General features: G+C 38.4%; 1 protein-coding gene across 1 annotated transcript in view; it reads right to left on the bottom strand.

Annotated features, from left to right (window-relative positions):
• The window catches only part of ppp1r16b (protein phosphatase 1, regulatory subunit 16B), a 64,520-nt gene extending 58,048 nt beyond the window's left edge, over positions 1-6,472 (bottom strand). The window contains exon 1 of the mRNA XM_026307694.1: positions 6,324-6,472. The gene's annotated coding sequence lies outside the window, so the exon portion shown is untranslated. The remainder of the gene's footprint in view (positions 1-6,323) is intronic.
• Between the last annotated feature and the right edge of the window lie 13,026 nt (positions 6,473-19,498).

Genomic DNA, 19,498 nt, shown 5'->3' with positions numbered 1-19,498 from the left:
GATACAAACCCTATACTATGATCATAACATCCTCAGTGTCACCCAATCCTTGTTTGTCAATGCTTCGAAATACACTTTAATAAAAATGCAGGTGTAATGTAGTTCTAAAAAGCAGGCGAAGTGTCACAAGAGCCTGTGATCTTTACTAACTTATCTGAAACATCAAAATAAAATACTACATTTGATTTGAAGATCCAGACATTTACAGACTAAGAGCCTCACAAACATCTATAATTGATGGACATCTATATGTACATAGATTGATGGACATCTATATGTACATCAATTGAGATGGCATAGTGCATCTCTACAGAACAGCAGTGTTTATGGTTTTATCCTCTCAATGCGTGGTCACACTGGGCAATCAGATATCCCAGCATCCATCAGCAGGTGATTCAACATGTTATCCACCGATCACTTATGATCACACAGCCAAAAAACACCACTACAGGCACACTCTGGGGAATACTACAATTTAGATGCATATGCAAATATACTACAGCACAGATATTTCATCAGTTAATTATTTAGCAGAAAAAAAAAAAATATGATAATCTTGATAATCATCTTTTATGTTATTTTTCCACAAAATAACACTTTTAGCTTCTGGTGCCTGTTGTTCAAACTGTGGTGGACATTTTGTGAACCCAATGATTAAAAAACTGAAAAATAACCAACAATGAACTGGAGAATAAAACTAAGCACTGCCACTAATTTTGAAATCAGCCCTTCTTTGACCATTTTAACTCCATAACAGTATTAACTTGCCAGCCAAACCTACATTTTAACTTTAACTGAAATGGGGCGGTGGACTTTGAATGCCTCTAAGTAGCCTTGATAGCTGCCCTGAGATCTGCCTGTCTGAGTATTAAAACCACAGATTAGCAGGCAGCACTCAGTTGCTAGCTGTAATCAGAACGCTGATCTAGTATAATCGCTTCTCAATAGTAAGCAAGCATGCTGGTTTCAGGCATGGTTCAGAGAAGACATCTTAAGCAGCAGGAGGTCGAGAAAGAGATTTCCAATTCAAACATAAGAACCAAACTTCCTGTGGGGACTGGTAGAAAGAAGTTGTTTTTTAAGCAAAAATGTCCTTAAACAACTTATTTGGTAGCTGCGAGGATGTGTTGAATTGCTTTGATGCCCATCATAGACAGCTCAAGTTGAATTTAAGGATAAAGTGGAGCTGGTGTCTTTCAGTGTGCCTCCCAGGATGCCTCAGTTTCAATATTTTATACGCAACAGCCAAATCACCCTGTCGGAATAATTAAACATCAGTTATGGTACAAAAGTACATAGACTATATTATGGAGGCAGCTCATCAGTGAAGAGGGAATGCTGAAGGAGAGCAGTGGGGCTCCTCAAGAGATCAAAGACGGCTCACTCAGACACTCAGAGGAATCTAATTTTGCCATTACACTGTATGCAGCCTAATGATTTATCATCTAAAATACCAGACAAGTTGCTGGTTGTATGTTGGCGTGCAATGCTAACATGTACGTGTGCGTGCAATGCTAACATGTACGTGTGCGTGCAATGCTAACATGTACGTGTGCGTGCAATGCTAACATGTACGTGTGCGTGCATTATTAGATACTGCAATATTTTTTTTCCCCCAATGTATGAAAAAGCTACTGTACATGATTTTCCAAATATACACTGCATACAGATAACACAGCATTATACTATTAAAGGACTTAGAAGTAGATGATTCTTTTTTGAATGGCAGAATCAAAGATCAGCATCTAGAAACTTACCAAGAAATAACAGGATGCTTAACAAATCTGCCTTTATGTTCCTAAAACATGTTGCTTAGTGAAATTTGAACACTAAATCTGAACCCTTTCCAATCGATCAATCCAATCCAACTTTATTTCTAGAGCACTTTAAAATCAACACAGCTGGTCTGTGCTGTATACCAACATTAAGAAAAAATAAAAAGAGAAAATATCTCTCTTATATAGAGCACACATTAAAACGGACTAACATAAAACAAGCATAAAATAAGAAAGTCATAAGAATAACAGTTGTGGGAATAACAGTAAAAGTCAACATCTCAAACTGAATTAACAGCTAAAGAGAAAAGGTGCATTTTCAGAACGGATTCAAAAGACAGGAAGTGAATCAGCCTGCCTGATGTGCAATGGCAACTCATTCTACAATTTAGGGCCTGAAACAGAAAAAGCGTGGCCACCTCTTCTTCTTTTAGTGTCTGGGACGACTAAGGGAGTGATCTGGTGATCTAAGAGAACGTGATGGAGTATAATGATGTAGCAAGACAGACAGATACTGTGGGGCGAGACCATGGAGGCACTGAAAAACAAAAGAATTTTAAAATCAATACGGAAGCACAATGGGAGCCAGTAAAGAGATCGGAGGATTCGAGAAATGTGGTTATATTTACGTGTTCCAGTTAAAAGACAAGCAGCAGCGCTTTTAACTAATTGCTGCCAAGCAATGGAGGTCTGACTAAGCCCAGCATAAAGTGCATTGCAATAGTCTAAACGAGGTGTGACAAAAGCGTGAATTAAAATTCCCAATCAAACATCTATTTAAAGGTTAAGATTTACACAATTTTAACTTGAAAATGCAGTTTACCAGACAAAGCAAGCTAATCCTCACAACTGACACCCTGCGGAAAGAAAGTTTGGCTTTTTTTGTTTAAACAACAAACCTAAAAGATACGTGCATTTATCAAAATCATTGCAGTTATGTGCCAACTGACTTATGAAATAACTGATTTTCCAATGTATTTCATATTTGCTGATAAGGTAAAATCTATATTTTGCTCCCAGTGTAGAAACTCAAAGATTTACCAGTGCTTACAGTAACAGTGCCGGGTATTTTATCTGTTGGACCCAGTCATAGGAACCAAACCCTACTTGCAATAGCAGCTGCAACTAATCACTATTTTCAACATAGATTAGTTGGAGAAATTTTTAATGTTTTTCCCCAATAAAATGGCAGAATATTGTGAAAATGACCAATAAAGTTTTCCAAAGGTCAAAGTGACTTAAATGTCTTATCTCATCAACAGTCCAAAATCCAAAGTTATTCACTTAGCCATCAGGTGTGACAAAGAAAAACATAAAATCCTCCATCGAATCCATATTTGAGAAATAAGAAAGTGCAAATATTTGACATTTTGCTAAGTAAATGATTACAGCAGTCAGCCCTGTGATGGATCAGCAACATATCCAGGTTGTATCCTTGCCTGTGCCCAGTGTCAGCTGGCATCAATGACTTAAACGATTATCAAAAAAAAGCTTCTGACTAAATTTTTAAGAGCTTAGGCTGAAGTGACTTATGGGTTTGTTTTTAATGTGTCTTCTTTACACTATGAGAACTCCCTTTATAAACTAAAAAAAATAATGACACATTGTGCAGTTGTCCATGGCTGCATGACACGGTGCATTCTGTCATGCACTTTTATGTAACCAGACCTCACAATCTGGATGTTTGTGATGCAGACATGCACCAGTTTGTTTCAGGTATTTGCCTGTCTTCCTGCACACATATACTACACCACTTGCATTTTCTAACATGAGCATGTGCATGTATAGTACCTTTGTATGCAGGAAGGCAGACTGCACTGTCTCTCTCTAGCAGACCATTTCCTACATGAGCAGACAGCCATTGCAGATGCTGAGAGGAACATCAGGAGAAAGCACTTGGGATGCCTGCACACATTAAACATTTAAAGGCCAACACAGCCAGAAAGGTATACCGCCTACCTTAACAAGTATTCATCTGGCCCAAAAAGTGAGACAAACAAGCAGATGATGGTTTCCATCTTTTGTGTTTGTCGGTGTGTGAACATGAGACGGTGCAATAAGACACGAGAGAAGAATAGCATGAAACAGAGCCTGTAAAACCGATTGTCTGTTTTGCGGTGCTGAAACAAGTGGTCGTTATAAAGAAAATAAAATCACAAGCAGTGTGACAATCAGTTAATCATTTAAGCATTTTATTATTTTATGACAATCACTGTTTCAGGGTTCTCAAGGATGAGGGTTTCACACCGCTCTATGTCTGGAGTCTGAATGTCTTTAGATTTTGAACTCTTGGTTGGACAAAAAAAACTTCACTTTTCTCTCCAGGAAATTGTGATAGAAATTGTGATGACATTTTACAGACTGAACAAATAAATTGTTAACCTAAATGACAATAAAAATTATCTTTAGCTGCAGCCCTCTAACAGTGTGAGAGATGGCCATAAAATGTGGTCATGTGCTAAAGCTAATAAGACAGAAACAACTACTGATATCTGTCATATCTTTATTGAACACACCCTCTGACAATCACAGTGCTGGTGGAAAAAATAAGGGAACCTTTAATAATTTGTCAAACCTCCTCGGGGAGCAAGAAACTCAAATAAGCACTTCTATTAGTTGTGAATCTGAGAAGAAATTTCAGACCATTCTTCGTTACAGAACTGCCTCAGCTCAGTCATATTCTGAGGATGTTTAGTGTGAAAAGAGCTCTGAGGTCATTTCACAGCATCTACAATGGGTCAAGGTCTGAGCTCTTCTGTTGAAGGTTTACTTTGAAGTTTACAGCCATTGTCCTGCTGCATCACACAGCTTCTACTGAGCTATAGCTGGAGGACACCCACAACATTATCCTGTACGATTCCTTGAAATGCAATGACTGCAATCTGTATAGGCCCAGCAGCAACCCAGCCCAAAATCATGGTCCTCCCTAGTCCTTCTCCCAGCAATGCTGGGGAGTGTTAAGGTGTTCACTAGCAAACTTCAGGCATGCAGCTATGTTTTATTGTTTGTTATGCAGATCATAGGTTTCCTCCATGGCTCACCCCATGCATTCATGCACCGCGATTTCCATTTTGTAGACTCACGAACAGAGATATTAACCAGCTCCAATGAGTCTTTTAAATATTTAGCTGTTATTATGAGTTTCTTTTCTAATTCAATGAGCAATCAGCCTTATGTGTTTGGAGACAGCTGGGCACCTGTTTCTAGCAAGAGTAACCACACTAGTAAGTTGTCTCCATTCACAGAGAATTTGTGAAAATATTTATTCATGAATGTCTAACAACTTATTATTCTGCATCCCTTTACACAAATCAACAATTCTTGACATAAGCCTTCTGAGATCCCCTTTCCTTGCAGTGCAGATGCTTCTTGCAACGAGCGAACTCAAAATGTTATAGTGTTTTGTTTTTTTTTTAAATCAAGTCAAAGGTGCTCTAACCCACAGCTCCAGCCCTGCCTCACTGACTGGACTCCAGGTTTGCTAGCTCATGACTCTGAGCAGCTTTTGTTGATGTCACTAGCTGAGAGGTTCACGTTTCCAGCCTACACTGTGGATATTTGAATGATGTATTCAGTATGGACAACATGATATGTGTGTCATGAGATTGTGTCTGTTCATAGTTGTAACTTAGATAGATACAGGCAGGAAATCCCAAAGCGTTTCTTCCTTTTTTCGACTCTGTGTTTGAGTTTTAGATAGCTGGCTGCAGAAAATAAGCAAGTTGAGGATTTTAACTTGGACCCTAAGGGAATTATAAAATGCATGTTTCACCTTTTTCTGTTTGTTTGTTTTTGTTCTGTTTTTCTGTCTGACGCTGAATAAATGAGTAACTTCGATTCGCCTGGTAAAACTATTTATCAACACATTACTCGAGAACATAAACACACACTAGCAACCCTAAGTCACCGCGTCATTCACGTTAAATCACACAAACCACATTAAAAGGCAGAAAAATGTAGGTGTGCGGATATTTTCCATTCAAAAGTTTACAACCAGACACCACTTCTCCCTTAAGGAACCTCAGTTCACACAACCTTAACATTCACAGCCTCGGTGAGCTCTCCTCGATGCTGCACGGTGGCTTACAAAGTAAAAAAACTAAAACAAAAAAAACAAATCCCTGCAGCCTTGAAGCCTCCAGCCATTTCAAACTGGCCCCAAGTGTCCCAGCACCCAAAGTAGCAGAGAAACGTTGTAACGCTTTGCAGGAAAAGCCATGTGTAACATTACGGCGTAATGGCAACATCCCGGGAAGGATGTTGAAGCCGCTGTGCTAATCTCAAACCGTGCGGCTGAATCTACAGGCGCCAGCAGCGGAAACGACGGTCTACTTAAAGCTTATTAAACCGCTTGGTGACCCTCAAAAAGGCGGAAAGTGAGCTAGCTACAACTGCTCCAAGAAGAGTCGGACGTGCCTCTCCTCCTGCCTGCCTGCTTCCTTGCTTGCCTGCCTGCCTGCTGAGGAAAATGCCCCCCCTCTTTTAGTTACAACCAGTCCACCAAATAAAAAATAAAAACTGGCAACATGTCTGAATGTCTACACTCACCTCACTCCGAGTCGAGATGTTCACATGGAGGAGAAAGAAAAGCTGAGCCGACACTGATATCCCGGAGGTTTAAACTTGTCCCGTTACTAAAGACACAGCAGGGCTGGGAGGAAAAGCTTACTGACTCTGTGTATACGAGAGTGTGTGTGTGTGTGTGTGTGTGTATATGTATGTGTGTGTCTGCAGAGTCCGTCTCTCTTGCCTCTCCTGAGGGCGGGGCTGAGGGTGGGAGGAGCCTATATGCAGCCACAGTGAACGACAGGAGTGCACAAATAGTGATAAAGTGGGGTGGGTGCCCCTCGACCGCCACGCCCCCACACCCCCTTTTTGATTCAAATGAATTACAGCATTGCAATATGCAGAAACACTTTAATTTACAGGTCCAAGAAGAAGAAGAAGAAACTATCACAAACATGTTTTCCTTTTGCATTTTGTCTGTGGAGTAGTTGTCGGGTCAGTCCACCAATCATAGCTGTCAAGCATCTAAAACAGGGGTGTCCAATCATGGTCTTTGTGGGCCACTGTCCTGCTTGTTTTCGAACTATCCCTGCTCTACCTACAGCTTATTACCTGGATCAGGGGTATTCAGTCCATTAGAACCTGGAAGATAACATCTCAGATGAGTGTGGAAGTGAAGGAAGACAAAGTGAAATGGTATCCCCCAGCTTCTGATTGGCTGAACACACCTGATCCTGGTAATGAGCAGTGGGTAGTGCAGGGATAGTTGGAAAACAAGCAGGACAGTGGCCCTTGAAGGACCAGGATTGGCCAGCCCTGATCTAAAATGCATATATTAAATACAAACTTAGCAGAAAATGAACTACTCATACACAAAAATCCTCATTATAATATGTACCTAAACTGATTGAAATTAGAACTGGATTTCTTGAATTTTGAAATAAATTGTTTTCTCAAGTCCCTTCCACTAACAAGGAGGGTAAGGGTTTATGACTTATATTGCAACCAGCCACCAGGGGGCGATTGACTTGTAATAGCTTCACTTACTGGGAGCGGTCATTTGTCCATGTTTCAAAGCAGTCTATGGTAAAGGCCCATTCATCCGTTCTAGATCTGTTTATTCTGTCTGTATATTGTTTATTTTTCATTCTTGCTTCCATTACTGTTTCCTTTTCTTTCTCTTTCTTTTTTCTTTCTGTCTAAAAACTTTTTGCAATCGAGTGGAACAAGTCACCATACGCAGATCTAGATTTTATTAGAAAATAGAAGTGCATCTGTATTTATCCGAGTAATTTTCACATTACCCTGCCTTGCCGAGATTATAACCATTTGATCACAAGAGTTCTTGGCAATTGAAAAGCCCACTACCAAACTAATTAAAATATTTTTGGACAAGGCAGATCCCCCATGTCAGGTCTTTGCTACTAGAAATTTAGTGGACCCATCTTGCACTTCTTACATAGCCCATAAACCTGCCTCTGTATTGTAGCTATGTGTATCTTTATGTCTGCTTATGTATGTTTACCATTGTCACTTTGGTTGTATATTGCTGTGATGTGTTTTTATTTTCATCAAGAAGGTTTGCTGTATAAGACAGTAGTATAACTGGCTCATGGCTATTAAAAAAAAATAGTTGAATTAGCCAGTGGTTTGACAAGTCTAACTATAACTTGTTCTTCAGCTGTCATCATGAATTTACTATATATTCAAGCATTTTTACCATATAAAACTGTTATATATATAATTTTTAATGTCTTAATGCTCATGAAATCAAAAATACACTGAAGCTGAAAATTAAAATATTGCTTTGTCTTTACTGCCTCTCTGGTTAGAAAGTAGACCCTGGAAGATAGTCTAATGTACATGAAAAACTAACATAGTCTGAGATTTCTTTCTCATTCCTTGGGATTTTCCCTTTTTATTCCTGTCTCTTTTGTCTCTGATTATTTGTGTCTCATTTCCTTTCTAATCTTTTCTCCTTCTTGTCTTTACTCCCCCATCTCCAGTCGTCCTATAGCCATACCTCCAGCAAGCAGCCACCCACCACACAAGGCAAAATTCTCTTGATTCTATTGCAGATATCTGTGTCTTGGTACAAGATAGTATTACTGCTTCTAGAAAATATACAAAATGCAGGAAAATACACAGACAAAAGTAGAATTATTTCCTATCCCTCATTGTTGTACAGTAAAATTAATTATTTATGCTGCAATTTCATCTTTTCTGATGAAATGATTCTTGAGGATTAGATGTTTGTGAACTGAAGTCAAATTGACAAATTTTGTCTCATGCTCAAATAGACCGACAGACAGACAGACAGACAGACAGACAGACAGACAGACAGACAGACAGACAGACAGACAGACAGACAGACAGACAGACAGACAGACAGATAGACAGACAGATAGATAGACAGATAGATAGACAGATAGATAGATAGATAGATAGATAGATAGATAGATAGATAGATAGATAGATAGATAGATAGATAGATAGATAGATAGATAGATACATAGAGTACTTTATTCATCCCCCATGGGGGAAATTCAAATGTGTTCAAATGTGCAACAAAGGGCACAGATGGCTGTGTCAAATTACTAGTTTTCTGCAAAGAATACAATAATACAATACAATAAGAGTAAAAATAAGTATTAGAAAAATACACATTAAAAAACAAATCATACAATAAATATTTTGTGCATGTTAAGGAGGATGCAAACAAGTGGTGGAGGATAATGTGTAAAAACCTGTTTTCAAGAAATTACTAGGCTTACTGTTTGCAAACTATACTGAAAGAAATGTAATGATGGTGTACTATTAATATGTTTAGACGTGAAGGACATACAAAGTTCTGAGCTCTGAGCTGAGGCCTGAGTACTGGTTCTACTGTACGCTCTCTGGTGTGTAAGTGATGGTACATCACTTTGTGTCTGGCTCCACAGGGTGCAGCTCCCAGACCAGTTGAAAATGCCACCTGTTAAGTTGCCTTTCAGAGAATCTGAGAGGAAGTTCTTTAAGCTCCCCAAAGAGACTCTGACTTTCTTAAGATGTCTGAGGTGCTAAATGGACTTCCTTTCCCTTCTTTTCTCTTTTCTTTCTTTTCAATTATTAATCATTTAATGATTCAGTTATTACTGTCGTCTAGTAAAGACAACAGTAGGTTCTCAGGAAATAGCTGGGATAAAAAAAAAAATATTTCTGAGTCATGTTGATCACTGAGAGCTTCTAAGTGTCAGCTACTGTCCGCTTCAAAGCACTTTGGATCCAGGCAAAATAATATCCTAATGTGGATATTGCTTATAGGTGAGGAAGATAACCTTCAGGAGAAACATTAGGGTCATTACATTTAACAACAAAACATAACATTTGTATATGTCATCTGTACCTCAGGATACACAGTAAAGTATCATGTTAACATGACCCCAGCACATGCACATATTGACCCATGAAATGGACAAATAAAAAGTTTTATCATCCAAACAAACATTTTGTTCTGAGAATCTGGGTCAGCAGTTATGGCTGAAGGTTGAAAGTATATGTGCATACACAACCTCTTTCTCCTCTTAACACCAATCTTCCTCGTCCCTTGGTATTTGGAAATGACAGGCAAACGTAAGTCCTTACTCTTTACATATTTCATGGATTTGCACTTGCCCCACTTCTCCCAAGGAGCAGACAGGAGTGGTTGTTTTGTTGGGAGTGGCGTGACCAAATAAAACCCAGAAGAATGGAGAGCTGATCTTTGCCTGTGTCTCTCAAGATATTATAAAATAGCAATTTCACTGCAGTTTTCAAGTCAGATGCTTTCCATCATCCGTTTTCATGGTTTGAGTGAGCAGACAAAGTGATATACTGTGGTTGAGTAATGAGACAAGAACACAGACATAAAATATCCGATGCTGCTATAGTCCTCTTCCTTAAGGGATGGTTCAAGAACAACAATCTCTCTTTGCATGATGCTATTAAAACCCTTGCTATAAATCTGATCCACAAAAGACAGTTGTCTTTTTGACCTGCAGTGATCAACCCTCTCCTTTATGTACAGTATCTATCTTTGTCTCTCTCTTACTCCGTAGCGAACAGTGGATCAATGCCCAATAGCTACTGTTGAGCAATGAGTGCATGTTGTCAAATCCCACATTAAGATATTAGCACATTACTTAGGCTGAAGTATGCTTTTACTGTCAGCCACTTTGAACTTTTTACAATGAATCATACAGAGATCATATTGTTATTTATGAGCTTGTAATTTAAGCATTCATTCATTATCCATGCTGCATTTTTATATTGACCTGTGGCTTGTGGTGAACAGACAGGGCTGTCAGTACTATAATGGGCTTTAGACTGAGGATCCTGTAATTTTGCTCCAGTTTCATCAGTTTTATGCTTTTCTCAGTATTTGTAGTATCCAGTGTCTTTCAATTTGACACAGATAAACAGTACATTTAGCACATACTATATATATATATACTGAAAGGAGAAGTGGATTTACTCTTCATTGCACAAGTACAGTACTGTGCAAAGGTTTTAGCCACTAAAAATAGAAAGAGGATGCTTTTAATATAAATTACATAAATAGATTTTCATTTATCAATCAACTTCATACAAAGTGAAGTAAAGGGAACCAAATCTAAATCTAATCAGTATTTGCAGCACTACACTTTGCCCTTAAACCAGCAGCAGTTCTCTTTGGTTTGACATGCACACATTTTCTCCTGGTACTTGGAGAAGCTGCTGCAGTTCTTCTGTAGATTCAAGCTGTCCCACTGTCTTCTACTCTTCCACACTGCTGAGATTAGGGCTCTGTGGGGATCAGACAAACTGCTGCGGGACTTATGATTCTTCTTGTCTTGTCTTGTTCTTCATGAACTCTAGTGGGTTTTTTATTTTTTTGTTACTTGCACAACAAACCTGGGATCAATCAGACTTCTGATGGTGTTGTGTGATACGACTATAAGACATCTAAAATGCTTAAAACATCTGCACAGTACTGTACATCTACTGAAACACCTCATTTAAGCTGACAAATATCTGACAACTATACCTACTGATTTACATTTTTTATGTGAAATGTTATCAGTTTAATGTAATATTATGCAAACACCCTGATACAATGTCTGTGGAGATTCTCAGTCATCCAAGTCATGGTATATCCAAAAGTGCTATAGGTAGCAACTGGAGCTGTTGATTCTTAATTTAGTTTTTGCTTTATACCAGTAAACAAGCAATTTGTTCATTTGACGTCTCCACAGAAACTAATTCAAAACTGGCAGAATTGCTCCATATATCTTAAAGGAACCATTTTAAATTTCATTGGAAATTGTGTGACATTCTTTTTCTCCAACTGAGCTCACTTGCTTCTGACCAGAGGGAAGTAGTAGTAGGGCCTTTAAAAGTACATCCTAAAATTATTAATAATTCTGTTATGAATGTGAAAATTGGTTTCTCTTCAAAAGTTAAATTGCTGGACACAAGTCCATTCTAACAGTATGAGTGCCGAAGGTTTCAAGGTTTCACATCACACTTCTGTAAGTTGTATATTGGATGATGATTGGCTTCCAAACCTCACGATGTCTCAAAATCCATTTCTAAACTCAATTTTGAGGTGAGCACAGAGAAACTTTTCCCCCTTAGCAGATAAATGTGAACACAGCCTTCTAATGTCACCCTCTGCTCATTTATCATGCTGTACGTTCAAGGTCCAACATCCAAGTGAAGTAACAAGAAGCAACAAGAAACGGGGGGGGGTTCAAGCTTGCATACATCCTCAAAGCAACAGACCACATGAGTGGATATGCTTCATTGACATGCAAATGTGACAGCTGGAAATGACATATGTTGTGTCTTTTACGTCAAACAAGACCACTTCACTGACTAGTAAATTGAAATAGTGTCTACTGTTTAATTTCCAAGGCCTCCAAAGGTGGGTGTATCTTCACCTTTCCTGGAGACAGAGTCTTTTTCAACAGAAGGCAAACTCAGTATTTTAATTAACTGCGAAAGCATCAGGAACAGAGGGAGACGAATGAAAGAGAACACTATCTGCAATACCTTGTGATAGAGAACAAGTTTTATTACCTCATGAGTTCAGACTCCTCTGGCAGTGCACTTTGCAAATGCAGAAAAATTTTATATGTTGTGTTGTGAAAATAAATCACCATATTTGCGTTACACAGAGTGCTCTTACCCTGTTTGTGCTGGTGTTAAAGTGGAAAGAGATTACACTGCACACTTTTCCTACATTCAGAAAGAAGTCATTGATTTAAAAATCTCAACTCTTAATGGCATTTCACACAATCTCAATAATGCTAGAGTGGTGATTTTTCCTGGCAAAACTTTTGCTGTGCGTGGGATTCTTGTGAGAACTGACATCTGGTATCAACTGGTCCAAGGAGGTAGAATTAACAAATAAATGTGTTTCCTACCGATTCTTCAGGTTATTTCCATATTGCTGATGTCTGAATTGGAGGAGGAAACATAAATTTAGTATGTGGAACAAACTTGTATATAAGCGCAAAAAAGATGCTTTGGACAGTTTGATTTGTTGTTGGTGTTGTGTGTGTGTGTGTGTGTTGTACTCAAGTTAAAGTTACTGATGGTAATGGGGATGAAGGATCTCCTGCAGCACAGTGAAGTGAGTTGTTCACTGCAGCCGCTTCTCTGCTCCATCAGGATGTTTTGAAGGGGATGATCAGTGTATTCCAGGATGGCCTCTACCTTTTTTCTGTGTGCATCTCTCTACCACATCCAGTCAGTCCAGCCTCATTCCAGTGGCAAAACATAATTCAACTATTTTGTATTTATTTGTCTTATCATATATTTTTTAATGTAAAATCTTTGTCTATGGATGTTAATGGAGTTAATGTAGTGATATATTAAAGTATATTTTCTGTTGAAATGTTGTGGAGTAGAAGTACAAATGGAAAGTACTTAAGTACTGCAGAATAGTACTTAAGTAAAGTACTTAATTAAATATACTTTCTACCAGTAGCTGCAGGCAGGATATTCAGTCTGCATCAGATTCTGATAAATTGGTGTGATCCTGTCCATCCTATCCTACAATAGCAGTGAGTGATTACCATACACATGACATGCTGAAAAGAACAACGATGCATCTTTTGAAATTATTATTAGGTCTAAAAGTTCTTTATGCTGTGACTCCTCTTTGGCAATACAGTGTCTTTCTTTTTGTCCTGCACTGAGCAACAACTGAAAGAATTGATTCTTTTGGCTCATTCTTTGCTTGGTATTGTATCACTGTCCTTGACATAATGTGAGATGGAATTCTTATAATGTAAAGATATATAAATATATATATATATATATATATATATATGGAGTGCCAAAATGACAGAGCAGCTTTATATCAACAGCAGAAGGGTAATACACTCTTAGCTGGGGGCATGCTGAGGTCTGACTCTGCAGCAAAGCTTCTATGGGATTTCCAGTGAGACTTCAGATTAAGACACTGACAGTGCAGTTTTAGTCAAGCTTTGAAAAGTTTGTGTTGACCCTGACAGACTACTGAAATGAGAAAGAAAGATACTTTACACATCACAGGTAACTGGACTATATATTAATACTGACTAAAACACAAGGATGAGTAGGACAAAGTCAATAATCCTTCTATATCCAAAAAGCCACATATGCTGCAACATGCATTTCTAAAGCTATTCCATGAGATACATTTAAAATGTGAAACTACTTTACTTAAAGTAGATTTACAAAAGATTCATTTTGATCTTTATTCAGGGTTTTATGTGATAATCACAAAAATGTTTATTGAATAAAAATGCTGGTAAGAAAGGATGCCATTCACCCTGACAACACAATTACAATGTGCTGCTTTATGCACAGAAAGCTAAGAGCCCACTCTAGTGGCAAAATTAAGCAATTACATATAAAAAAATATTAAGCACAATAATAATCATGATGGTGAAAGTTGAACAAAAGCACAACATATTTATGTTGCCATTATATATTTTGAAATTACATCCACTTACTTCTACTGTCTGCATGTATTTTGAAATTACATCCACTTACTTCTGCTGTCTGCATGTCTTTATGACTTGAGGGACATTTTTGATTATTCTAAAAACTAGAAGATATTTATGTGCTGATGTTTCTGTAGTACCTGCATTTGGTCTCAAAGGGGCAGTGCTATAGTGTTTTACTGCAAGTCCCTCTACAACTGAAGACCAAAGTGGCACTGGGGGTGATAATGCGCTCCCTTACAGTTTCTACTTACATCAGCAACAAATGAGTAACAGCTAGCCTATTAGGGGAAAGGGAGGTGGCACTGCAGCTCTGCATTTAACTGCACCACACTTAATATACATACTAACATATTCAAAGATCAAACCTATACATCAGCATCAGGAGCACTTTGCAGTAACAGTGATCAGGTTATCACTAATCAGGTCTGTGATGATTCAATTGTATGCCAACCCTAATGAAGGACATGTAAAGAGGAGCAGAATATTTTACAGACTGGTGCAGCTTCACAATTAGCATATTCTACAACAAAACTGTGTACATGTTTTATCAATATTTTATTAATTAATATGAATGAGTTATTGTTCTGATCACAGTTTCAGATTATTGAAATGCAGTTTCTCTTTATTTTCGTTTTATTGTTATTCATTTCTCTCTCCTATAATGTAATTCCCCTATCCATAGCATCACAACTTGTGCTGCTGAGCTCACACTCCACCACTGATATTTTGCAGCCCAGTTCAAATCAGGGTTAATCCCAAAGCAGGTTATTGTCATGAATGAGGGAGAGGTGGTTAAATATAGAAAGTGTTTTTAGCCCTGTTTGAATAGTGTCCATTGTTTGTGAATTAATGCAATCACGCCACTCATGTTAAGCCCTTTTCTTTGTAAACTAAGAACAGAGTGAAATCCACAAATTTAGAAAAATGAAAGCCATGCTAGGCTGTGACGTGTAATGTTTAAATCCATACAATGATATAAATAAACACAAATATTAACCTACAAAATCATCAGAATAATGCATTGATTCCTAATATTTGCAAACAATTTGTTTGTTTTTTTACTTCATGAGAGCTCTCAGCTGTCTAGACAGCAGAGTCACATAACAAATTGCAGAGGCTGAGGTAACTTCCTTGCCAAATACATTTTACCTGCATGAGAGTTTAAACAAGAATCTTGTCATTTTTGCTGCTTGGTGACATTTCCCTGTCATCTGCAGAGAGATTTTGAACACATAATGTGGATTCTTTCTCATTAATTATAAGCAAAATAAGTGTGTGACACACATCATAATGACTGTATATAAACAAAACTATGATAAAATACTGCAAAATATCAAGTCAGCCTTTTCAGGACATCATAAATAAGCCTTTGAAGTGCATGCACAGGTAAATCCATTATAGGCCACACGTGTCGTTGTGATCTGAGACAGCGTAAACAAGACAGCAGATGTCTGGCCTTTTTCCCAGGTGTGTGAGAATAAAGCAGCTGAGGGCCTTAAGGAACTTAGCAATCCAGTTTAATGCACACATGTCAGTATGTAAGCCAATTAGGAAATCTAAGCGCCAACATTTTTAATGCTCAGAGGAATGAAAACATTGTTTCTGTTTGTCTCTGACCAGGTATCAACAACATTTCTGCGAAATGAATCAGTAGAAGGAAGTGTGGTCATTTTAAAAGAAGCTAATCTGAGCAGAGATGTCACTCATGCATGAGGATGCACAGGCACGAATATGCGTGCATGTGCCAAACCCAATCAAACACACATTTCTAAAGTCATATAGAAGGAGTTGGAATTCTGACATCTAAATATTCACATATTTCAGTATAGGCTCCCATGTTTTGCACTTTTCCCCAACTTACATATCCAATAATCACCTTCCACTGAAAACCATTATTTCTATGTTTGATGATTTTTAAGTTTTCGATAAACTGAAGGATTATATATTTGATGATATGTTAAGACTAATAGAAAACTAAAATACCTTTTCTAAAATACTTTTAGCCTCTAAGTGTTAGAGGCTAAAACCATGGTAGCAGCTTTGCCAGGTTGTACTTAGGCAGCTAAATGCTAACATGGTCATAATGACAACGCAAACATTCTATAATGAACACAGTTTAGTCAGTTGAGACTGACAGAAACTGGATAAGCTTTGTTGTTCTTTAGTAGTTAGCAAAAGCATTTGAGAAATTGAATTTTGCAAAACTTGTTGAACCATAACACTTGTTGAGCTTGTGATTGGCAGTTCACCTAATTGCTGTTCATTTATTTCACAGAAAACAACAGAAATGGTGGCACTAACGCAAAAGCCATCAGAATTCATCCTCTGAGAAACAACAGTGCTAACTGTTGTTTGCCAATACATCGAGTATATGTTAAGATATTCCACTGGATAAGTGAAACTGACTTTGGCTGGTCAGAGGAAAATCAAAGTCAGTAGGACTGAGTGACCTCAGTCCGGACCAAGGTGGTGGTTGGTGGCTGTTTTTATTATTTAATGAAAAGTTGACATTTTGGAGATGCATGGTTTTCATTTGACTGCGATGATATATGAATCCATACAAAGTAATAAACAAAAACTAAACTGCTGTAACATTTCTCTTGTGACTGGTGAAATGTGTTGTGTGCTGCATTATTGTCTTCATGAATGCTGTTCAGCAGGGGATTCAGGCATCTGCAGGCATATTCTCTGTCTCCATGGAAACGCAGAGCGGGGGGAGGAGGGGTGGGCCAACAGAGGGGGGAACAAGCTGATGTCCAGGAGGCGTAGCCCAGTCGAGCCTCATGAGGTTCTCTGGGATTAAACAATGGCAGGAAGAGTGTGGGCCGCTTTATTGGCCCTCTGCACTCTCTATCACTGCTTCTCTTGTCTTTTTTCTGCCTATCTGTGTTATGTGCTTTCCCCTCACATTCCCTCTCTCCTAACACACACACACACACACACACACACGCACACACCCACAGCCCTCGATTGAGCCAGACTGTGCAAGAACGCTGAGAAGACAATGAAAACAAAAACAGGATGTCAGAGGAGGAATGATCTTTCCACCTTAAAGCTGCAACTAGACGCATTGCAGGGGTGGAGTGATAACGACAGGCTGGCTATGGGATATATTGACAGATACCTTACTCCTACTGCGTTACTGTGTCTGCAGTGAAAATACATTGTTTTTCCAAGAGATGTGAGAGCCAAAGTCAAAAGCGTATATGATAGGTAGATTAAAACGCGTAAAAGATATTTATAAGCTCATATTAATGTCTTTAACACAATAGAGATTCAATCTGACTGCACCAGTTTTAGCTCGGTGTATATTACTTTTCTATCATACCAGTTTTGCTGCTATATGTTCTTGTGGTGTTTTTGTGGTGGCTTTATAACAATGAGTCGAGTGGCTATGCGATAGATAAAAGTCCAAGACACGCATGTTGCAGGTACCAGAGGGCGTCATCTGGCACTGTTGCTGTGAAGGCCGGCGTGGTGACGTCATCCGCAAGGTGAGCAGGATAACGTGGACGGTTAACGGAGGAGAGCAGCCTCTACCAGGCTCCTCTTCTTGCCATCTGTTTGTTGTCACTGTTCACACCAGGATTCACTCACATGGAAAAATCCTCTTTTCACGCCCAGTCGAACCTTCTCACGCCCAGGGGTGTCGGCGATGTTTTTCCAGGTGAGTTACTGAACTGGTTACGTTATTGATTCTGATGTCTTTGTTTTCAGTCAGCGCACGCTTTTCTACAGTTTTATTAATTACAATAATATCACAGGCATCATATTTTAAAAAATACACGTGTGTTATCTCGCACGAGAGACAGTGTTTGCAAGAAACACTCGGGATTTCATTATTTTTATGCGTTTTGTGTGTAATTTCTCCATTCGGCTTCGTGTTTCTGTTCACCGGTCGGGAAGCGTTTCTGGTTGCTAGGGTGTCCGGACCTGTTGCTATGGGCGCTTTCAGTCTGCATGTGCGGCTGCAGCAGGGTGCTCTAACCTTGTACTAATATTTTCAATGCCTTAAAATGTAAGAGGATTGTATATTTTCTATGCAGATTTTTACTGACTTAAAGCACATTTCCACTGAACCTGAGGATTTCAGGTGGAGTGGTAATCTTAAGCATGTCATGATGTGTCATTTGTTTTAATAGTAAAGTGCAAACTTAAAAACAGTACTAGTACCCCATGTGAAATTGCAATAGTAGTTGTATGTTGTATGTTTGTATGTTTATAAATATAAATATTTTACATTGTTTGGTTAAATAATGATTAATGCTGCAAGTGTCCTACAGTTCATGTAGATATAGGTTGTTTTAAAATGAATTTGATGTAGGCATGTTGATGAGGAATATTTTGAATTAAAAAAAACAAATGTTTTGTTTGACTGGACAAACTGTTATAATCTAGGCTACATAGTAGTTCAAACTTAGAAAAAAAAAGGTAGCACACCATTAAAGCAAACAATGCATTGCATTTTAGATTGTTTTTAAATATATTAATGCAATTTTGCCAGAAAACATTTAGGTACATTTTTATTGAAAGAGCCAGGCCAAAGTGCATGTGCTTCCAAATCTAAAAGGCAAGAGTCAATGCAAAGTACTGCTGTTCTTGTAATCCACTTTTGCTCCATATGGCCAGAGAGGAGAAGGTATTCCAGCTTTCATTGCTAGTAGCTTAAGTCCTGCACAGCTCAGGATGGCAGCTGCTTGGAGTGACTTTATGTGTTGACACATGGTTTGTGTTTGGCTGATGTGATATAAAGTCTGTTTTCCAAATTGGAGACTATTGATTCCGTCATACTGTACGTTATTATGCCGAAGGTGTGCTAAGACATACAAATGATACTATGATGCTCTTCGGACTGATACAGCGTCTGCCATTAGCGAGTGCCAACAAAGGACATGTAGTGTTTGTGAAATGGTTCAGTGGAAGAGCTATAGTCAAGAAAACTAGTTTGCTTAATCATTGGTAGAGATATGGTTATGTGCTGCAGATCATGTTTTAGTCACTTTTTTAGTGTACTTTTAGGATTCCAACTTTAAGTCAGGAATCCATCTGTAGCTCTTCTGTACAAAACAGCCTCACCATCTACTTTTATGTACTAAAACTGTCAAGAAAGATATACATAATAACAACAAACCTGCTTGATGCGGATGGCACTGGGTGGCTCTCAAAGAGTAAGGAATTCATAGCCTCATGTCACAAGAAAGTACAAACTGTTGCCCTCAG

This window comes from Mastacembelus armatus, chromosome 5, assembly GCF_900324485.2.
Source record: "Mastacembelus armatus chromosome 5, fMasArm1.2, whole genome shotgun sequence".
Taxonomy (NCBI): Eukaryota; Metazoa; Chordata; class Actinopteri; order Synbranchiformes; family Mastacembelidae; genus Mastacembelus; species Mastacembelus armatus.
This window is presented reverse-complemented; position numbering and strand designations above follow the sequence as displayed.